This window comes from Anas platyrhynchos, chromosome 8, assembly GCF_047663525.1.
Source record: "Anas platyrhynchos isolate ZD024472 breed Pekin duck chromosome 8, IASCAAS_PekinDuck_T2T, whole genome shotgun sequence".
In the NCBI taxonomy this organism is placed as follows: domain Eukaryota; kingdom Metazoa; phylum Chordata; class Aves; order Anseriformes; family Anatidae; genus Anas; species Anas platyrhynchos.
This window is the reverse complement of record NC_092594.1, coordinates 9,212,178-9,236,428: the sequence shown is the minus strand read 5'-3', so window position 1 is coordinate 9,236,428 and position 24,251 is coordinate 9,212,178. Positions and strand designations below refer to the sequence as shown.

General features: G+C 39.8%; 2 long non-coding RNA genes across 8 annotated transcripts in view; one reads left to right on the top strand and one right to left on the bottom strand.

The window, feature by feature from the left end:
• Positions 1 to 24,251, bottom strand: part of LOC106016837 (uncharacterized) — a 120,500-nt gene that overhangs the window by 54,258 nt on the left and 41,991 nt on the right. The window lies entirely within an intron of this gene.
• LOC140003092 (uncharacterized) lies at positions 6,616 to 7,274 on the top strand. Its single transcript, XR_011811076.1, has 3 exons — positions 6,616 to 6,686; positions 6,966 to 7,014; positions 7,162 to 7,274. It is a non-coding gene; the product is annotated as an uncharacterized lncRNA (long non-coding RNA).

Sequence of the window (24,251 nt, the reverse complement as noted above, 5' to 3'; positions counted from 1 at the left end):
TGCATTCAGTTGTCTTCTGACACAAAGCAGTGGGGACAATGGAGAGTTTTTCAAGTGGGTCTATTCATTTTTTTTGCTACTAGTTCCAAAGCCAGAAAGCTAACTTCTTTCTCAAGGATTCAATTTTGCTTTCCATAAGCACACCTGTACTTACATACATGTTATTTTTAAGAGTTCATTTTGATAACACAAGATTTATTTCAAGCATAAGCAATGAATTTTGTCCAGTTATTCCACCTCTCTTATATTTTCCTTTATAAGCAATTCTCTCTTTTTGTCCTTCCTCAAGTATTCATACTGCCAAACAAGCCTCAGTCAGAACATTACAGTCAGTTCTCTTTAGATGTAGGCTACAAGTTCATAAAGTTACAATGTAAAGTGTCTTTCATTGTAGGACAGTGTATCCAGACAAATTATTTTAATAACATGAAAACTGTTTTTGTATAACCAGCAACAAAGGACTAAAATGATGCATGGGATTTCATAATTAGATAAAGCCATTGTTTAGAGTCAGACAATGCCCTTTTACAGTTCAACAAACAGCTTGTCACAGTTGCTTGGTCAGAGTAGACCTGGATGACAATGGAAACAGTTAGCGCCAAGGTAGTGAAATAAATTGGTCTCTTGAGTAAATAAATTGAGCAGCAATGTGCATGTGCCTCATCAGTAAAAACTGTAATTTATAAAAGCTTTGCAGAGTGTTTTATATCCATTGACATTTAAGGGAATGCCTTACCTCCTATCACATTTTAAAAAAAGCTTAACAGTCTTTGGTCCAACAGTTTTGCACTCATTAGTGTAGACAATGCAAAACAACGTTAGCACAATGAGAATTTTGAATATTTTTATCAATAGATAAATACAAGTGATTATACCAGATTACAGTGTGTTTACATTTTCTGTGTTGGTTTTACCATTTGGAAATACCCAAGAGAAACAGGCAGAAGCACGTTGAATGCTAACATGCTTTTAGCCAAGACACGTTATGATTTCTTAGCTTCACCAGAACCATCAATATGCATCTGCCAGCAAAAAGTTATGTATGTCCACACAGTGTTATGAAAATATAGTGAAAAATTTACCTTATGAATGATATTTCTTTATCTTTCAAGTATCCTTCCGGAGAAGTAACTCTTGAAGTATTTAAGCTTGTTTAGAATTTTGATTATGAATAATCTCAAGAAAGCCAGTAGTCTCACAGAAGATCATACACACTTACACAGTACTTACTTTTCTGAGTGGTACTAGATAAATGGCTAAACCTAAAAATGATGTCAAACAGTTTGCAGACTAAAAGCTTTCCATAGAAACTTTTACGCTTGATAAACATCTACTCTATTGTAAGAAAAACTGAAATAGGAAAATGAAAATTTCTAAATACCAGGAAATTCATATCTGTATACAAAGACACACGCCCCTATAAATCGCAGCTGCTTATAATCATGAAAATCCAAGTACAAAGGTTCCTATTAATACTGCACTCATTTGCAAAGATCATCATTATTTCTGGCCTGTGTCTAGACAGATGAAAAATTGATGGATTGTGTTTTCTAGGACATTTCCCAAAGCAAAGGACATCAACAACGCTGTTATTTCCATGGAAATACTTTGCTTAGACCTAAATTAAATTTCCATTTTCGCACATTAATCCATAACCATCTATAAAAAGAGGAGTGGGTGGGTGGAGAACAATAACATTAGTAGAATTGTACATAATTCTGGAAAGAATTAGAGCAACAAAGTCTGTCTTTCTATTTCCTTTATTGTTCATAATATGGCTTCCTCTGACATTTCTAAAAAGGAAAGAAAAAACATCTATTAGGTTTCAAGTCAAAAACGATTAATCATGTGAAAACTATTGAAGTATTTTAAAAGTTACCTCTTCAAAATGCATAACATTTGCTTCTAAAATATCATTATTTTATTTCAAAGCTATTTATAAATGACTTATTGAACCAAAGTGACTTTTACCTTCAAATCTGTGTATATATTCTAATGCTTCTGAACTCCATACATATCACTAACCCACCATATTTCTTTTCTTTCAAATAGAAAACTAAACCACCCCATTTTGTATGAACTGCAGTACTTCTATTCACCAGCATAAACGCCAAGTTATTTTCTCCTGTTTTTTTCAGAGTTACATGTAACATTCTCTATTTCTCACAAAAATCTCAAGATATAAGACTTATTCTAATTCAGCCTCTTCTGAAGTCAAGTATCAGATTCATTTTACTTGATAACAGCTAGTTCTATTTTTCTTTCCAAAGAAAATCTCAGAAACCAACTCAGGTTCAACTAATTACACGCCGGTTTATTAGAAGAGAATAGATATAGGTAATTTCAATAGAAATCTCTGCAGGAAGGAAAGAACTGCACATTACCGTGGAACACAAGCGACAAGATCATTACAAGCTCCCTGTGCCTCCCTTACCACCTCAGTACTGTTCTCCCTCAATTTCTGTGTCCTTTTTAAATTCAAAGACAAGTGTCATAGTTTCAGTTCCTCTCTCACTTTCTGTCTCTATCATCTTAGAAAATTAATTCATTACTGTTTCTGAAGGTTGCCTTTAATGACCCTGACACTTACTGCCCAAGACAACTTTGATTGGCTCATCTGTATTTCTTCACAGGCCTTGATCTGACATGATCACTTCAGGGCAACTTGACATTACCTCTTTCAGAGGCATATTTCTTTGAAATTGTTGCTTCCATTTAAATGCTTAATATATTATCTTTACAAAAAATTTGTTAGATGATTTTTCCAGCAGCCATCCTACTTTACTGTACTGAAACACAAGTAGACATTCCCTAAAGAGAAATAACACAAACTTTGAAAATACAGGAGAAAATTAAGTCATTTTTGCAGACTTAGCTATTTCTTTCTTTTTTTAGAATATACACAGATACACAGAACTCACCAGCATTGTGCCTGTATCCAACCCAAACCACCTTCGGGATGGGTAAGCCACGCTACAGTTCAAGTGACAGAGGAAGAGGAAACAGCACAAACTCAATGGCTGGTGAAGTTTGTGATCATCCAGCCTCTTCCAAAAACATGGTCTAGATATAGTTTTTGAGTGAACTGTATCAGTGACTTTAAAATAAAAATGTTACCACAACGGTAAAATCATAATTCAGCTCTATAAAAACTCTGAGACATCCTCAGCCTAAGATCACGAAATACCATTGTTGAATAAATATATGAAGAACAACTCACACTAAAAGAGCTCAAGTAAAGGTCTATCACTCGGTTTCTTTCTTCCCATGTAGGACAATACTGTCACACAGCTGTTGAAATTCTTTAATTTCTAATTACTTTACAGTGGATGATCTGCTATGAAGTGATCTCCTTCCTACCTTTCAGAGATAAGTAACACCATAACTAACAGGGGAGAATAAGAACTTCTTCCAAATGAATACGTCCTTGTTGTCTTCCTTCAATCATTTCACCCTCCCTGACTTAGTAGATACAAAATGAGACTGTCTTTAGTTTCCCCAAGGATATCTACCCTTTCCCATACTTGAACTACTTGAACAACATTTTAAACTGAAATAACATTACTAGCATTTCTGTGTTGTATAACTGAAATAGTATATAAACTGTAAAAAATAAAAATAAAAGGTGGTATCATGAAAAATAAAGTCCCAAATCATGTGGCACTGATAACATTAATCCTGGAATCTCCTCCTATTGAAATTATGCCTCTGCAACCTTCACATTTCCTTAACATAGCTGTACTTTAAACACAGCAAATAAAAGAAAACTCTCTTCTTGATTCAAGCTCTTTTTTCTACAGGTAGATGAATACCAAAATGGAAGGAAATTGTCAATGTCATATGCTGAATGAAGTCACCATTCCTCTTATCACAGAACAGAACCCAGAAATGCATTAATAAATAAAGATGTAAGATTCTAGACTGTCATTTTGGTTATTAGGCTAATGTATTCCAGAAACAAGGGAGGAAAAGAGTGCTCTTACAGTAAGTATGTGGTTCTGCAGGTATTAACTGAACAGAAATACTGTAGCAGAGCTCCAATTTGCAGGAGCCTGCAGCAAGGTTGCATTCACAATAAGGTCAGTAAAAAATGGCAAGCATTAGCAAGTAAGCTACTCCCAAAAGAGTATAACACTTTTTCCATCAATATTTTGTGGGAATTTAAACCACAATGATTTTATTATTTTATAAATCTAGGTTAGCATGTGTATAATGACATGTCAGTTCATGCACAGTGTCAATATAAAATGCCAGTTTTGAATTCAACCAGGCATGTTATTAAAATGAAAAGTTGACTGACATTTCCAAGGAACATTAGTTCTTCCATAAGTAACTCAGACCTCAGAGTAACCCATAAATAGAGTGAAGTATATCTACTTCACTGTCCAGCAGTCCTCCTACTCAGGGTATGAGGCAGCAAGTCATTTCCCTGTAGACTGAGGTTCTAGTCTACTCTATTCTAATACTATTCTGTCCTTTTCAACACAGACGACAAACAACAAAAGAGAGGTATTGACCATCACCCATGAAGAAGTCCATCAGCACTTTTGGCTGTGAAGCACATAGCAGCCAGTCATAGCTGGTCTAAGGAGCACAAAGCTTTAGCAACACATGGGAGAGTAACCTGGAAATAATTTTACGGCTTTTTTTTTTTCTTTGAGCTGATTTGCAAACTGGTGGTTGAATCTTGCTCTTAATGAATTCAACCAGATGTGTCACTGACTTCAATGGATTGAATATTTCTTTCTGCAGAGGCCTTTCTTGAAACCACATTTAACAGAAATGTTTTTAGGTACAGAAAGGATGTATTATAACAGCCACTAAATATAGTACAACAAATTACAGTTCACTCAATTTCCTGTAACTGTAAAGAAGGATATTTTACTGAGTAGCTGGGTTGTTCAACCCAGTGAGGCAGCATTCCCTTTCATACGGCAGAGGTGCTATCTGGCTAAAGGAATTGAAAGCAGACCATTTCTGGCTACAACTGCACCAACAGCAAAGTTGTGAAGAAAAGGTCAACGCAAGTGGAAGTAGCTAAAAGGCTGTTGAGGCAACGTAGGGCTCCATTCAGTTTCCAAGAACTAACTCTTAGCCAGCTCTTAAGAATTCTCAGCAGGAAAGGATAAACCTGGTTTTGCTGGATCTGCAAAATAGGTAGCAGAACGGAGGAGAAGATTTTAAGAGGTCAGTAGTTAATCAGGTATGAAGATGCTTAGGAAATCTTGGAGGCTATGAATGGGGAAAGTATGACAGGTAGTATTTTTGTTGTTGTTGTTTTTGTGTGTGTGTCTGTGTGTGTTTTGGGTTGGTTTGTTTGGTTTATTTTTTGGGGTGGAAGGCCAGTATTGCTCCAAGGATAGAGATCTTTAAGCAGTAAATCCAAGTAAAATATTTCTTACATGTATTTTTATTAAACATTTTTTGGCTAGCTCTTGTCTAATGCCATCACCATTTAGATGTCTCCATTTCCTTCTCTGGTCATTTATAAACATAGAAACATAAGATCGTCTTGCATGATCAAGAAGGTATTTGTCTTTTCCACATGCCTTTTCCAAGCCAAGTAAACAAACATGAAATCCAGCCATCACCTAAATACCTCCTCCAGAGCTGAAAAGACATTTACGTAACAAAGTCTTGACATGAGTACTTGAACCAATCCATCAAGAACTGTCAAAACAAGCCAGTGGTTAAGTAATGCTGTCTTCTACTCAGAGGAACTAATATTATGAGTATCAGAGTGCTCCACCAATTTCAGCTTTTGAGAAGAGTTTAGGATAATGCTAAGTAGAAGACAATGCAAAAATGCATGCTTGGAGCTTACAGGAAATGCAACTTCTACTGGTTGTGAGAAGGAGAAGGACGAATACCATCATTTAACAGTTTAAAAAGTAGCATCATTGGTGGCACATATCTGGTCTTGTGTACAAAGCAAGGTGGCAACAGAATTAGGAGACGGTGCACACTGAAGTGCAGATGTCCTTAATCAAAGTGGAAGGAAACCAGCTGCCCACCCCCCAGAGTGTTTTGCACCATTGGCCAACACCACTTCCACCTTTTACAGAGAGCACCAAGTATTCTTCAACAAGCTCCCATTTCACTGAATCACTGAATTCACTGAATGCAGTTATGCCTGCATTCCACTGAAGTCATAGCTGCCCATTCCAGGATACAGAGCTTTTCTCCCATATAACTAGGCTGGTCCAGTTGTGCATATGACTCCAGAAATCGCATTTGTATTTGTGAGTTCCTACAGAGGCTGTTTCCCTTTCTCCACCCAACCACCTCCCACTTGCCTTGCCCTCAGACCTGTGACAACTTGCTCCTGCATTGTGGCGCATGCACCAATCTGGGTTTGAAACTGTAAGGATGGGCCTTCCCTGAAGCTACACTATGGATCACGTCTAAAAATGGCTGTCCTGTTTAAATAAAAAAAAAAAAAAAAAAAAACATTACAGCACTATAATAAAGAGTTCTGGTTTACATTGCAATGCTATTTTTCAGTGCTCTTGACATACCCAGATCTCAGGTTTTGTTATTTGATCTTGTCTCCATTTGCTACACTTCTAAGAATTTCTGAAGCTTTATTTAGTGGATGGCTCTATCCTGCCACAGGGCAGAGCAGCACAAACTCCTTTACAGCCTAACCTGAGACACTGCAAAAGTAGACTGATTTTTACAAGTTTGTAAGTAAATACTATAAACAAATTTGCAAATAAGTGATTAAAGCAATGTTTTGCTTCAGGATTTGCAGATTTATATATATATATATAAAATTATTTTTTTTTTATGGAGAGGACTATTTTCACCAGGAAACAGTTTTCTTTAAGAACCAAAATACAGATGTAAAAACTTTAAGTCACTCTCACTGCAGTTGGAAATTACTGATCAGTAGTGTTGATTACCACTGCAGTTTTTCAAAAAGCTTTAAGATTAAGAGATGTTCACTGCTCTTCTTCTGTCAGGTGCCTCAAAAGGAAACCATGAGAAGAGACACAGAATGAAAAACAGCAGGTAATACCATATGAGACTCCTTATTAAAAACATAAAATGCCTTTCACTCTTGCTTTTATTAAGTCTACTTTTCAAGCCAAATGAAAGTTAGGTGAGACGATTATAATACAAGTCACGTCTAACTATTTCATTATCCGTGTCCTGCAGCATGATAGCCCACAGAATACCTTTTGAAAGCTCCAGAGTGACGGCAGCAGGTTGGATATAATGAACAGTGTTACAAATGGGGACACGAGACGACAGGTCTGGTGAAGAAGGAGTCTCCTGGAAACTGTACGACTGTAATTACTGAGTGCTGGTGCTGTCTCAGTTGGCTTCGAACAAAGGTAACCGCCTTCAGCGAGTTATATTTCCTCAGCCAGCTAAAATGAAACCAGTCAGAGACACAAATATTTATGATACACAATACATAACCAAAGTCATTGTCTGCTTTTATTACCTTATTTTTGCTGTAGCTTTGAAGTCTCCCAGATCAACAGCACAAGAGAATTAAACAGTAAAGCACTGAATTATTTTTAAATTAGACTTCCAAAACTAGAAATGTTGAAGTCATTTGTAGGAAGATAAAATGCTCCTATTTTAGGCACTTTGTTTACATGTCACAGTTGTTTCCTCAATAATTCATTTGGTTTGTTGATCACAACCCAATCAAGTAGAAGTCAGTGAGAGATGAGACCTCTGCATTCCTCACACAGGAGCTCACTGGGCTCCCCTCAACAAACACAGACCAGGTGTACTACGTGGGGATGAAGAGAGTTTCAGATGCAGAAGGCAATTGTGGGAGATGGCAAAATTAAGAACAAAGCTCAGGCTAATCCATGTTTTTTTTACCCCAACCTGCTAGATCTCAGACGTGGACTCACTTGGACTTCACAAATGTGACAGACTGAGTAATAAACCCCAAAGAAATTACACACACTATGGCTGAGCACAGTCATCATAAAACCTTCCTCACTCAAAGGGTCATCAGTGAAACAGAAAGCCACATAGCCAAAGCATTAAACCTTACAGTCTCTAACTACATGCAAATGGAAAATTTTTAGCCCTACTGTAAAAATCATAAACAGGGAACAACAAACAAACATGTCATAACTAAATAAAAGACAGCAAGGAGAAAAAGAATATCACCTCTGTCAAAAATATTCCTTGGCTACTATCTGCTTCCTTTTCCCCTACCCCTTTCTCCTGGAGAAATCATGAGTTCTGAAGATACAAAGCATCATCATCATCAGATAACCATTAGGTTGTATATGAGAAATAAGACGAACTATCATTATTCTACATCTTGATGCTATTTTCTTTCATGGTCAATTATTTAAGAGGAAAAAGCACACACAAACACAGAAAGCAAAAATAGAATAGGTCCAGATAGGTGCAACAAAAAGTAGTACAAGTTTGGAAAAAACTCTTTATAATGAGCAACTAAAAATGATGGGAAAAGTTAACTAGTGAACAGAAATAAAATATGACAGCATAAACTGTAATAAATAAAATGCAAGAGGTCAGCCAGGTGCACCTATCCTTTCATGAAGATTTTATTACCCATTGATCCTAATGATATTAGAAGGCAACATATTTAAAAGTGATCAGAGTGATATATAAAGTGAGTTTGCAGAAGTTACAGCAACGGCCCATGGGTTGCATCTGTGGCACATTCAGAATTAAATCTATATATTGATTACCAGTTGTGGTTCACCTTTCAGAATGGAGGAGCAGAGTCAGCCACATCACAGATCTTGATCAACTCTCATCAAGAGACTCACATCAGCAGCTGGTACACAAAAATTGCCCTACAGAAGCAGAGCAATAAAGAACAAGAGGAGTTGTTTCACACACACACGTTGAAAAAGAGAAGTCATTTTGCCACTACCATCATGACAGGAAACGTGGAAGGAATGCTCCGAACTAAGGACCCGGAAGATAGTAAAAACAGAGGACTCTCAATGCTGATCATATTTCCACTAACCTGCAAGTCCATCGTTCTTGTTTAATTTTTTTTTTTTTTTTTTTTTTTTTGGAGATATTCATTTGATAAAGGGTTTTTCTATGCTTTACTGCTCTGTTCTTCCTGAAGTAGTGTAACCAAAGCTGTAAAGTCAACATGCTTTTGTCAAATCTAGCAGCAAACCTGAGAAGAATCTAGTACTGCTTGGACCAGATGATCTTCAGAGGCCCCTCCCAACCCCAGCCATTCTGTGATTCCGTGATACTTGGGAAGTCAAAGAGATGGAACTGCAGGGTCCCTGAAAGGACCTGAAAGGGGGCTGCTGCAGAGCCCTTCTTGGAGGCCCCACGTGAAGAGAAGCGACAAATGGAACCCAAGTACACGCGAGATATAGAAACGGGAGTTGATCTGAACAGCTAAACATTTCAAATGGAAAGCAGGACCAGGACTGGCCAGATGTTGATTAGGCCATGTCACAAGCCAAACATGCAAGCAAGGGTCAAGTTCATAGGAAGACAAATATCACTGAACCACAGACTCAACCATTATTTTAACCATAGACTACATCAAGCATTTGTGGACCATATTTTGTGTGTGGCTGCTGAATATAAGCTGTTCTTGTACACAGCTCTGCATGGAAAAAAAAAATGTCATGAGCAACTAGTACACTCTTTCCCACTAAGCACCAACACTTACACCCCCTCTACCACCCAACCAAAGCACTACAGGATAAAAATGCCTTCAAATAAGGCAAAGAAAACAGTCGCTGTTAGTAAAAACTTAGCACAAATACATAAAAGCCAAGAAAAGCAACTCTAACCGTCAGTACCTATTTTCTGCTTCTTCCCTAAAGGCCCACATCTTACCATTACTGTAACTACTGTGCCCTAAAGGCCTGTGCACCACAACCACAATTCTGCTTTTTTTTTTTTTTTTTTTAAACAGATGCCTGCCCTCCATCAAGCCGATTACCACATTACATCCTCCCACTGCTACTTTAAACACCTTCTATTCATAGTATTGAGAACGGGCCATTTCACAAGGAGGGCAAAAGTAAGGCAGACCTGTTCAGTCTGGAACACACAAGTTGACTGTAAACAGCCAGGTTCATACTGTTAGTGCTGCTAGCACTACATTTTCCACTGAAGTGCTTGGTACTGCCCATGGCCTGCAGTGCTCCAAGGCAAGCCCAACTGAGAGCTGGGATTTCAGTTCCCTTCCCTCCTGTTCAAGCCACCAGCATCCTGCATGTTCCAAAAGGAAAATACACTTGAAATATCAACCCATCTGTGGGTGGTGTTTGTTTGTTTGTTTTTTAAGCTCCCAACCACTCCATTTTAGCTAGCCAGTGTAGCAGATCAGGAACAGGTGAGACCAGCATTTGACACAAGGAAGCATGATGACACCAAACTTGGAGGAGTTGTGGACTTGAATGAGGGTGGAAAGGCCTTGCAGAGGGATCTGGATAGGTTGGAGAGCTGGGCGATCACCAACCGCATGAAGTTCAATACGAGCAAGTGCCAGGTCCTGCACCTGGGACGGGGAAACCCTGGCTGCACGTACAGACTGGGCGATGAGACGCTGGAGAGCAGCCTAGAAGAGAGGGATCTGGGGGTCGTGGTAGACAACAAGTTGAATATGAGCCAGCAGTGTGCCCTGGCAGCCAGGAGGGCCAACCGTGTCCTGGGGTGCATCAAGCACGGCATCGCTAGTAGGTCGAGGGAGGTGATTGTCCCACTCTACTCTGCGCTGGTGCGGCCTCACCTCGAGTACTGTGTGCAGTTCTGGGCACCACAGTATAAAAAGGACATGAAACTGTTGGAGAGTGTCCAGAGGAGGGCTACGAAGATGGTGAAAGGCCTGGAGGGGAAGACGTACGAGGAACGGCTGAGGGCACTGGGCCTGTTCAGCCTGGAGAAGAGGAGGCTGAGGGGAGACCTCATCGCAGTCTACAACTTCCTCGTAAGGGGGTGTCGAGAGGCAGGAGACCTTTTCTCCATTAACACCAGTGACAGGACCTGCGGGAACGGGGTTAAGCTGAGGCAGAGGAAATTTAGGCTTGACATCAGGAGGAAGTTCTTCACAGAGAGGGTGGTTGCACACTGGAACAGGCTCCCCAGGGAAGTGGTCACTGCACCGAGCCTGTCTGAATTTAAGAAGAGATTGGACTGTGCACTTAGTCACATGGTCTGAACTTTTGGGTAGACCTGTGCGGTGTCAAGAGTTGGACTTGATGATCCTTAAGGGTCCCTTCCAACTCAGGATATTCTATGATTCTATGATTCTATGTGCCCAAGTCACACAGCACTGGATCGGACATCCACAGAGCTGCTGCTAAGCCCTACCACCAGAGGCCGTGTCCCCTGGCCAGACACGATTTGCCCAAATCTCAGTGTCCTGGGAAGGCAGAGTGGGAGAGGACCACCTGGGCAATCCAGACCAGCCTCCTGTCACTGGGCAATGAAACTATATAGGTACTTAAGAAACACCACGTCAAACTACATGTTAAAACCAGTTTGGTTTTAACTTGAGAAGGAGTTGGGTAGGTAGATGAAGACAAGGTAAGGCTAACTAAGAGACTGAAATTATTGCATCTGCAACTAAGAAATATTTTGATCTACACTACTAACAGGACATCTGAATTTGCTTTTGGAAAAAAAAAAAATTCTTTCTGCAGAGGCTGTTCAGCTCCAACACAGATAAGATGTAAGGTGTAGTACAGCTTCATTCTGAACACAAACACCAGCTGATTTCAATCACCAACTCCTAGATAAAATATTCAAATAAGTGAAGTGACAAAGACAACTGAAAATCTTTGGCATGCCGATAACAGCGTGCGTCACGCATGATTACTGAGGGCATTATTAACACACACAGTAATGAAGAGGTGTTGCAAGGGTTTTATACATGATATGTAAAATTTTAATTTTTTCATATAGATGTCATTACAGACATTTGCTATAGATTTTTGCTGACTGTATTTTATGACTCCTTACATATAGTATGAAGGGTTTCTGCCAAATTGGTTCCTAATTGTATCTCATCAAATACAACAAATTCATCTATCAGTGATGTCTGCTACCACATGATTTTCATTACACAAACCATTTTATGTCAGACTTACTGAAATTTTGACCAGAAGCAATAATTCAGGTTCCTGGTTTGGGGCTTCTGGATTTGTCTGACATGTAAGTCAGGCACTGAAAGAACTATAAAAATAAGGAAATCTCAGTCTGCAGCATTTTTCAGTAAAGTTGAAAGTCTCATTTGCATTAATCACACACACAAAAAAAAAAAAAAAAAAAAAAAGAAAAAAAAAAACACATTTAGAGACGCTGCCTACACAAGTTAAGCCATCCCTGCACTATGCTACTAGCGGTAAATATTCATCGGCTGCCATTTAAGAGCCCCAGATGACCAAAAGAGATTATTCTCAAAATGATGTCTCCAAATTCACTCAGATAAAAGTTTATATCTCTATATTTCTGATCAAGAATTTAGGATGCAATTGGGAATACAGTAGATTTGTCCTACAGAAACTTATACCAGCAAAGCAATTGCAATCATATTTTGAGCACAGATTCTGCAAGGGGAAAAACAAAGAGCAAAACATAGACAATAATTGCTAATGTCAGTCCATTCAGACAGTATTATCTTTTATCTGCAGACTGCCTGTAATGTGCACAGTAATGACTCGGTAGGCAAGGCAACAAGCAATATCCTTTCCTACTTGGTTCTTAGTTAAAGAGTAGCCCTTCCTACATACTACATCACTTACATTGTTCATAGTTCTGTTGATATCATGTGCTATGCCACCAATCATGCTAAAGAATTCAGCATCTGTTACGTATCTTTTCCCTGTGTAGGGTAAACAGTATGTATTTATCAAGAACCCCGCCTCTGCTGATTAACCACCCTGTTTCTCTCTCCCTTTCCCATTTGCAATTCTCTTCCATAAAATTTCTGTCTGGGCTAAGTCTCTGCCTGTGCACACACCATATGGTACAATGATACAAATGAGATGAGACTAAGTTAATTGGTCATATTAGACCACATGAAACAGATTTTTAAGTTCAATTATAAACATTTTTGTACCTATGCAGAACACAGAGGCATTGCCTGAACAACAGAGGGATGGTTCCTTGCACATGTAAGTTGTTTGCCCACAGAAAAGTGGATTTTTTTGCTTCATGTGCTCACACATCCACCCAGCCAGATCCTTTCATAAAATGGAGATGAAAAAGAACCGCAGACTTGAATTCCATGTTTGCTCTAGGAAAATGTATTTGCACCACTGGAGCGTGCATGGCTGTGAACACACACAGCGGTTTCTGGAGTTCAAAGGGTAAGTGAAGGTGGTTGCCAAGCAAAGCAATGTGAATCTTGAGTCTGGCAAGCACTCTGCATTAACTTCACTAGCAGAGATACTAGAACCAGGCTGAGATACTGCAAACACAAGTGCTTTCCTCTACTTCTCCTGCTATTTTATGAACCACTTCAGTATCTTGGGATGTAAGGGTACACACAAGCCCCATGAGCAGCACCCATGTAGTTTTAAATGTATGTTAAATCCACCCCCCTGCCTGAGTTGAGTGCTTCCAGTAATGAAAACCAAGAAAAGTCTGTCACTTTGATGCAGCTTCCAAATCACAGCAGTACTAACAAGACATCTTAGATGCGATTTTATACCTTTTCAAAGAGAAACTATGAAGTACTTTTCTAGACAAAAAAAAAAAAATCGTAAGAATGCTAATGATATAGTAATAAATAAGAAATACAATGCTCTTCTTGAGCTTGGGCATAAATCAGATGCTGGTGTGCTCCCTGCTGCTTATGTGTGGTGTTGCTCATCACTACTATAATTTGTACTCAAAACAAAACAAAAAAAAAAATACTTTTAAAAAGGGATATAATAGATTTCAGCTCAAACTCAGAAAGCTGAATAATGCCATCATAAACAAAACATTCTCCATTAAGGTCACCCAGCAATGAGGAATTCTGGGAAAACATGACCAAATTTTGTTCCTCCTAAGGTGGATTTCATGATTTGCCGACTCTAGTATCTCTAAATCTTTTTGTATTAAATCTTGTAAAGCAGTTCCTCCTCGGTATGTTTGCCCTCTGCCAACCACCCCCCACTGGAAGAGGAAACCCAAGGGAGGTAGGCTGCAGCCCCACAGGGCAGGAGCAGGCCACCTGCCTGACCACCATCAGCACGTGCCACGAGCTGTCCTCATCTCCCCAGGGCTGGCAACCCTGGCTCCACGGGACACAAGGGCACACACAAAGCTTTGTGGTGCCTGGGGACTTTGTGCTGGGCCCACACACACTAAGGACACAGCACTTCGATTGCATCAGTGGAGAAGGCGGCCTGGTGCTGCTGCGAGGCAGCGGGTGCTGGGTGACCTGGTGGCAGGCCTGACGTGGCCAGTCCCCTGGCACCCTCAGAGGGCACACGGCCTTCAGCGACAGCACTTCCATCTGCCAGGGTCTCCTGGGAACAGTCCTTTCCAGACAGGTGTCCACCTCAAAAGGCAAACGGGCTTTTCCTGCATGAAAAGAGCACCCCGGCGTGCCCGGGAGAAACATAGTCTGCTTTCGGTTATTTCCTTGGCCACAAAGGTTAAGCCTCTTCCAGTCAGAAAACCAGAACAAACGACATAAGGCTGCTGGGCAATTCTGCTCTAAATAGAGAGATCAAAATAAAAGGGGGAAAAATATATTACTTCACCATCTCAAGTCGTTACCAAAAGAAAGATTTGGGGGTAAAGTGCTGCCAAGTTTGGCACTGCAAGGCAAGACACTGCCTTCGTACTGGGCACGGGGACAGAGACCATGCGTGCTGTGTAAACGCAGAGCACTGCATCAAAGGCGCACCTGACTCCACCATCCATTTTTCCACCTAATGGGAATAACCTGGAGGACCCCAAACACTGCCTAACAGCTTGGATCAAAGGGGACAAAGAAACATTCGCTGTACTCCAGCTGAATTGGAGTTTGCTCTACAACAAGATAAAAGAATATTTGTTTTTCCTCATTATATGAAGCTTTTTCAACAAAATAATTAACTGTAGCATAACAGAAAGCTGCATTGGATAAGAGTTTTTAAAGCATGTATTGAAATACCACTATGTCACTAGAAAAGAATGTGAAAGGCCATGTAGGAATATGCAAAAGAAAGGTGGTTTGTTTTTTTTTTTTTAAAGAACTTTATTTTTATATATATATATTTTCTACCCTCTTAAAAGGACAACCATCAAAGCAAATAAAAGTTTAATAAGAAAAAAAAAACACATTTTAAATGAAAAACCATGATTAACTTATTAGGACCCATTAAGTGTATAATTACAAGGATTCTATTACATTAAGATACCAATTTCTTTAAAGCCAGAAATAATACCTGCTGAAACTTTAATTATTTAAATGAGAAGAGAAAGAGGCATGTTATCTTCTCTGACAAAGATTAAAATCAATTTAATTGCTTCTCTGCTGCATTGACATGATTCTTGCTGTGAGTCAAGCAACCAAAAAGGGAAATTAATACTGCAGCTGTTAATCAAGTGATATTTGTGTGCTCCATCTTATTATAGCAGGAGAAAGAATAACTGGTACTTTGGAGAGTTTGTCCACACTATATTTCATAGAATTATTTTTTTTTTGCTTCAAAGAGCACCTTTACTTAATTTGAGTTGCAGGCATCTCCAGGTGACGTGCAGCCTGAGAAAATTGTATGTTATATTGTTTGATCCCCTTGCAAAAATTGTTCTGCCAAGAGTAAGGTTTGTTTCAAATTAAATTCACCCTTGGGTATCTGACTTGCTACTATGAAATTACTAAGTCACACCAAAAAGGGATAAAAATACAGCTGGAGGAGGGGGTTGCCTATGAATCATAATGTATTTTCAAGGAAGAAAGCAGGTCAAAAATCAACAATTTCAGTAAAATTAAAACATGCATTGGAAAACATGTAACAGCTGAGCACACAGTACAACCCATGGCTTCTATCTGCTGATTTAAAAATGTTTATCCTTGCAGTGCCTTTGTTAAACCTCTGCACCAAGTGAATGTTCAGCAACATCTACAGTCGACAAATTAATGTATCTGATTGTAAGAAAAATGGTATTGTGAAATATTTATGAGTTCTGAAATACAAACCCGTGTGGTGCCTCATCATCTCTTATCAGCCCTTGTTAACTTTACAGATGATGAGAAGCACCAGAATAACTGAGGTTGTCAAAACTAATAGATCTCAGAGGCTCAGCACCGGCACAGTTCAGTTCCATCTACAGTCCATTTCTAAGAAGTTTTAACTCCTTCATTTCTCTTCATTGTACATGAATCAACTCCATTACCTGGGCTGTTATTTACTGTTGATTGCACCCAGTGCTCCATGCACTGCCCTAGACATTTCAGGATGTGCAGGTGGCACTACAGGAAAAGAAGTTGTGTTAATAAAGTGACAGACAAATAGATACCAAATAGTTTGATAAATAAGAACAAGACAGAATTTTGGTTCCTATTGGAAACTCATAGAATATCCTGAATTGGAAGGGACCCATAAGGATCATTGAGTCCAACTCCTACTCCAACTCTTGGATGTGAGGACAGCACAATTGAGGTAGAATTGTTGGAGAGGTGGCTTTTTGGGATAACACGTATTTGCTAACAGAATGGTTGGTGCATGGAGTGATGCATTAACAGCTACAGGAGACACTGCAAGCTAGAGGATGAGGCTGGCATGCTCTGGAGCAGTAAAGAGAGGCCACAGAGAAGGGTCAAGAAATCTGTGCCACTATTCAGGCCAAGAACAAAGTCCAGAATCCAGCAGCAGCCTCCGATCAGCATTAAAGATTTACCCGGCATGTTTTGTAACTGGGTGAGTGGAGCAACCACCTGCATCAGACCAGCCTCATAGCAGGAGGCCACTGCAGGCAGGGAGGACAGAACTTGAGCAAGAGTTACAGCAGAGGAAGATAAATGTCATGGGAGATGCCACAGGAGTAACAGCCAGCTCTTGCTCATGTGCATGCACGCACCTGCAGGCTGGGAACAAAGCACAGGCTGAAACACAGCATGAGCAGGGGCTTGAAACAAGCTGCAGCACCAGAGTAAAACTTTTCACTTAACTGACATGGCAAACAAATATATCTAATGACAATCACATCCTCTGATGTGTGCAGAAGAAAAACCAAAAAGGGTTAGAGAAGGAGATTTATAGAATGAGCCCAATTTTATTTTCTGCAAAGTGTGGCACAGCAAGCTTCGCTTGCTTTGATACCTGTCAGAGGGTCTTTGTCACCCAGAGACAGTCTGCCCGTTGTCTAGGGGAAAGCAGGATTGACTTTAGCGGTTGCTTCTCATAAGAGTCCTAAATGCAATCCTGCATATCTCTAGAAATAAATAGAAGTGATCCATCTTGTTTGACAAGGATAACATTATGTTCTCTTTCTTCTTTGCCTCACATCTTGTCTATCCTACCTCTGTCTGCCTTCAGTGTCAATGGGACTCCATGGGATTAAGAGTTCTTTTACATGCCACAAGAGCCACATATGTTTTGCAGCAACTTCATTCCTGTCTATGTGGTTACACCTTAGCCAGGCTAACATGACCAGTTATAGTGATCGGTATGTGAGGATTTTGTGGCCAGCCATGCTTTTAGTCAGCGACTTTAAAAAAAAAAAAAAAAAAAAAAAACACCACCAGCCTGAGACAAATGGCCAAGAGACACAAAATAATTGTCCTGAAACACTAAAGCAAAACGCCCAAAGTTATCAGGTACACATCCAGCACCTTCTGGTCAGTCTGGTAATCACTGTTGGAAGAACTTCATCTTCCACATGATGCATACCACCCTCCCAAGGCGTGGGAGCACAGCTCTGGAGAAGCAGAGGATGGGGGAAAATAGGAAGGTAATTGTGGGGCAGGGAAAACACTCTGGAAGGGGGAGAACAGGATAAAAGCCTCCTGACTGTATGATACCCATTTGAATCTACCACAAGAGAACAGAACCCAAGCATATTGCGTGCACCTTCAGCAGCTTGCACAAAACAGGCTTGAAACCACAATTCAGTTCACAGCACCAACTTCCCAAAAACCTACCCACAGACCCTAGAGAGCAGCGCATTTGGAGTACCCAAGCTTCCCTTCACCAGCTGTAACACCATCTCACAGCCAAGAGATGCAACCAAAACAGAACTTAATCACGCTCTGACCCAGCCAACGTCACCTCTAAGTCGTAGACTTACTAGCAAAATGCTAAGTCTAAATGCTTCATGCTGCTTATGTCCAATGCAGACCCAAATGTATTTAAAGGATCTGGAGAAGGAGAGAGAAGAAAAAAAAAAAAAACTTTCCATAGTTTCAAAGGATGACAAAGATACTGAAAGAAGTATCCTTTTGTAGAAACCTGCCCAGTAAAAGCAGCTTTTGTTATTTATTTCAAATAAAAAGAACAAAGCTGATGCAGGTCATTCTATTGGATACAAAAATGTTTTCAACATGTATTTTGTTACATGATTGTGGGAACTCTTCCAACAGGTATCTTTCTTTCCTGAGTACCTCACCTGCTTTTTCAAATGGCAGATGTACATGTCTATGATTCTATGACTCGCTGTTATCACCTGTAAGACTTATAAATCTTTCCACTCCTCTCAACAGAGTTAATTCCCATTGGGTTTTTGTACTTACGTTCCTCCTTTTGCAGAGGTGGAGAGAAATGCTGTCTAACATCTCAGCATGGTGCCCAGCTGAACCTTTAACATTTGCAGTACTCTGTAGCCAAAATCATGGACCCCAAATTCTGTCTTGTTCTTATTTATCAACCTATGCCGGAGCTAGCAGTTGTGATGTTTGTAGTAGGGGCTAGTGGGGAGAATATAAATAGAAAAGATGGTATAATTTTCCTTGCAAGAATAATTTTGTGGAAGGAAAATGAGTAAGAAACCAAGGCCAACAGTATCTGTTTTTCTTGAGCCAGGCAGATTTGGTGAAGATTCCTGTTCTTCACCATCATGTGTTAGTTCTGACATGAAAAGCACTTTTAAAGAGTACACTGGTCCACTGGTATGGAGAAAGGATCTGCTCTTTGATGGCAAGCACATACAAGAAAGCAGCTGCTTGCTGTCCCGGCATGCTGAGACTGGAATTGGGTTTCTCTACAGTTCTGCACTGAACACCAAGGCCCCGTGTCAGATAGACACTTTTTGGGGGACACTAGCAGCCAGAATAAAAAAAATAGCGATGAGGCATTTTATAACCAATATTTTGGTCTCAGTCTTTTCTCAGCCAACAACATTTCATAAAATTAAAAATTGTGTTCAAAACAAGTTTCTGGTCCCTTACAGCGTGCCAGGAAGTAAAAGGACATTAGAAGCTTATCAGCTTTCCAGTATGCATTTCTTCAGCCATGCATTCTCCCTTCTTTCAATGCCAATCATTTACAACTTGGCTAGCAGGAAAAAGAAAGAGGGGGGAAGGGAAAGGTATCCCCACATTTTTCAACATCAGTAGTTTTTATATTCTGACAGTATGGAAACATAACTAGCAGTTCGATATGCATCACTAGATGAACAGTCATCATCAGGGATGCAAGAAAAACACAGAAAGGAAAAAAAAATATGAAGATTAGTGGCACAACTTAGAGATCTGGGAGCTGGAAAATCCCACACTTCAGATGCCTAACAGGATTCTGCACTAATGGTTCTACAAGGATGCTTGCAATGATTAATTCATGCTTTTGGCTATACCACTGACATCTGCAGCAAGTTAACCTCCCTGCCTCAATTTTAACTTCTGCATTTTACAGATTGTGGTAATCTACAAATGATGGGCTAGGAATCAGTTAATATTTGAAATGGAGCTAAAGCACCAAAAGACACAGAATGCTACCAGCTATCAGAAAAGGAAAAAAAAAAAATATATATATATATATATATTTTATTACAATGCCCATGGATGTGTAATTCAATACTGTATGAAAAGAATGCAACCTGGTTTGTATGTGACACATTCTGTACAAGGAGAAAGAAAAACTTTAAAGATAGATAGCAATTGTGAAAAAAACGTATACAGCAAGCTCAGAGACCAACAAATGCTGTGGATATATGAAAAGAACAACTATAGCTATTATTATTCTAAGTCATGACAACCCTTAGATATAGCTACGCAAACAGGTTCCACCTGGGAGGTTAAGTGTGGATTTACAGCAAATTTACTGCTTTGTAGTGTCTACCCACATGCATGCTTTCATTGTGCAGTGAATACAAGGCAGTTATATCTATCACATTCATTGTCCAGTTTATGTAAATTCAAACATATCTGAATCTCAGAATATTATCATTAAAAACACATGCATCTGAGGTGATAACAATAGCAGGTCCTGTATGATACCAGCAAACAAACCTGAAATGGAATTCAATACAACATAATGTAATCCAATGCAAAATGATGTGAAAATGGCCTTACCACAGCTCTGTGCATTGAACAGGCATTTAAATCTTATTATGTCTGGTTACATTGCACTATTTGGGCACACTTCTAGATAGCTATAAAGAAACATTATGTCTAGTAATGCTAATTCCCCACGCATAGCAGATGGTTTCACAGTGGTGAAAATGTACATTTCAAAGTCAGACCCTATGTAGGAAAGGTAATGGTGGAAACTATGGCATCGAGTTTCAAAGAAATACAGCTCAGAGGTACAACAAAATAGAGATGCAGTACCGGCAGAGAATACAGTATTGTTCTACTGGACTTCTACAACAAGTGGAGGAGCCAGAAGTGAGATGTTGAGGCTTTCTTTACCATTTAGGAACGAGCAGATACACAGAATATGGTTAAAGATGTGGGGACCCAAACAACTTTTTGTTGTTTTATAAGCCTGGGGCATCAGAAAGGGGAACAGCCAGTCCTAAAGGAAAGTTCAGCAGAAGCATGAAAAGAAGCAATGCCACCCCATAAGCCCGTGAAGGAAACAAATACCTTTCTGAATACCCCAGGCAGCCCAACCACATCAAGTGTTGGCTCTTCCAGAAGGTATTTGGTCTTGGAGGAGTTGTCTTGTTTCTAAGAGATTTCTCCATTGGAAAACAATCTGCCAGCTTTTCAAATTTGAGAATAAAGATGGTAACCCTGTAGCTGACGAAGATCAGCCCATCCCTGTCACTGTCCAACTTCCCGCAAGCACAAGGTTTTAGTGCCCTTTTATGCTATAACCCTTTAGGTAGAGAAATGGGCTTGGCAGACTTCTCACTAGCTCCTGTGAATTTATGCCCTTTGCAACTAGCATAAGCAAGGGCAAGCACACCCAGCATTTTACGTTTGATATCCAAAGCTCAAAAGGATTTAAATGAACCTGTGGGTTTTTTTTTGTTGTTGTTTGTTTGTTTTGGAGGACATTTCCCCTGAGTATCTTCAAAGTCACTGGCAGAAGACATCATTGCTTATTCCAGCTCTGACTCCTGGCCAGGAAGAAGCCCACTCAGACCCAGCGGTAGGGCTCACACCGTGCTGAGGGGCACAGGTCCATGCAGGGGCTGCTGAAGCCCACCCACGCTGAAGGAGCAGCAGCTGAGACCTCTCTGTGCAACCAGGGATGGGCTGCGAACACTCAGCACTGCCTGCAGCACTCAGTGCTGGTTGTATCACAAAACCAGCAGGAGTTCAGAGGGGTTTTTACTACTTGCAGAAGTTTAATAAAAATTTTCTATGATTACACCTATGTGGGTTTCATTTAAGTTGAATTTAATGCTTCCACATTCCCTGTTGGGACATAACTGAGCCAAACAGACAAGATTCACCAGGAATCAACTCCCAGATGTGGCACATTTCATACCAGCACACCTTCAGCTTCCTACAGACCAGGGTAGTGGTCTCTTTCATCCTCAGACCAAAAACCATGCTGGAGTCATGCCCAAGACTTCTCCAGAAAACATTTCATAGAAAATGCCATATTCTCTGAGAAACCTTGTGTTTCAACAAATCGCCACTTTCTGATATTTGGTTTATTGAAAAATACCCAGCTAGTTCTATGAATATAGCATTAAATCTGTTGAACAAAAATAAACACAGAAACTGGATATTGTAAATTTGGAAAAGTGTTAATTACAGCTAAGCACATAAAACATATGTCTGTTACTAATGTATATTAAAAACAGTTATATATAGCAGCTTGTTTTCCATAGCTACAGCTACATAACAGCTGGTGCAAAATGAGATGTGAGAGGGCAATTACCTTGAGACAGTGCATTAGCATCTACTTTGGTCACTTCACTGGCGTCCTGTGGACATCACGTGCACAGAAGACAAAACACCACTGCTTTTCACAGATCTTTGACATGTGAAATTCAAGTATCAATCCTGCCCCCTTTCTTTGTGAGGAGCAATGAATCCCAGATCAAAAGCTCATCCTCTCAGAGCTGCCATGGCTCCACAGTGAACACACCTGGAAAGTCTTTGGTAGCAGCCTATGGCAGGGCTTAGTTACACATACAGAGCCTATCACCTTGGAAATGTCACCTGGTGTTTGCAGTGGCTGCTGCTGGTAGATCATCAGAAGTTATGGAAATCCTCCTACAGAGTTAAGAGATGAAAAGTAGTATCTACTATAAATAGAGCAATTAGCATCAGCTTTAAAATAAATTGACTTGTCATTCACAGAAACGGACCTCACAACCTTTTCCTGAAGTGCCATTCATTGCTGGGCAGCAGCCAAACTTCTCACACAGATGAGGACTAGACAACAAAGCGTCCAAGCTCTAACCTGCAGCCTGTGCCCAAACACAAACTGGCACCCAGCACCACCAACTTCTCTGCAACCATGCAGCAGATCTGATGCTGGAGCCAGCCACCACAACCCAGTGCAAGCACATATTTGGCTATTTCATTGCAGGCTCTCCCCAGACAGGCTGAATGGGGACTTTTTTTTTTTTTTTATATGAAGTGACTAAATGCACTGGATCTACTCAAGAGAGTACATCTGCCAAGAGAAAAAGCCCAGGACTTCCCATAAAAACAGTACAAAAAGAAAAAAAAAAAAAAAGAGAGAGAGAAAAAAAAAGAAAAAGGCGCTTTAGAAGTCTGATCCATTTTCCAGCAAAACAGAAATCACTACACCAAAACACATTGCATTAATAACAGCAGAATAAAAACCCTGAAACAGCAGAGATTCCAGGCACATTTGCACTAACCCAAGCATCTTATTGGTATCCTCCAAGGTAGAACTTGCCCTTTCCCCATCCAATACTTAGTTAAAATTTAGAAGCAATCAATAAGCCTTCGATAGCAGATAACCATTTTCCATACGTGTCAAGTTTCCTCAATAATTTACATACTACACTGGGGTTTTCTCTACCCTCTGCCCAGGGGCTAAACCCTTATTTCACTAAAAGGAATTACAAAATGTTAGAAGTGTTCAGAACATGGGGTGAGCGAGCTGTTTCTATCCTACTAATGGCTTTTATACATTCAGCATTTATAAAGCTAGTTGCATACACACACACCAGAATAGATATACACATAGGGCAGACAAATGCAATAAAGTGAATTTGATGTTCCTAACTAGTAGCTATTGAAATTCTTTGATAATACTACAGAAGAGTCTGAAAGTAGACCTAAAAAATATTAGTTCCTTTACAAAAAATTAAAACTTAATATCACACAAGAAAACCTCATTGAAGTTTTATCACATTTTGCCCTTGCTGAATAGTCTTGGCTTCAGCAGCTGCTACATGAAATACAACTGTCACTACAGTGAATAAATAAGTAAATAGTGCTATAATGCAGCTGCCCCCAATAACAGCATTAGTATAAAGCCTTTAGTGGTACCCACCAGCGAAACCAGAAATGCATTCTGACTTTATAAAGATATGCTTTCATGTCATCAAACATCTCAGTCTGTATTCTGTTAAGTGTATGTACCAGAGCTTATCATTGATTTTTCTCTTTCTTCAGAGAGCATAGAAAAGAGCAGGTACCTTGCCCACTGCTGATTCTGGTTTCCACCCCATATGACACTTCTAACGCAAGACATAAACCATTCAGGTTTTATGTACCCCAGCACACGCTCCAATACAACAGAAAGAGTTCTCTCATCTCACCCTGCAACCAGCACTACCACAAGTTTTCTACTCCCTTTCACAAGGCATAACACAAACAAGGGCACCAGAAAAATGCTGGTGGGGTAAAGGGACGAGGCAAGACCAACTCCCTTGCCTATGCCAGTCTACAGATTTCACCTACACAAATATACAGCATTGTAACAAGCATATTTGGGCAGTATGAATGAAAACAGTTG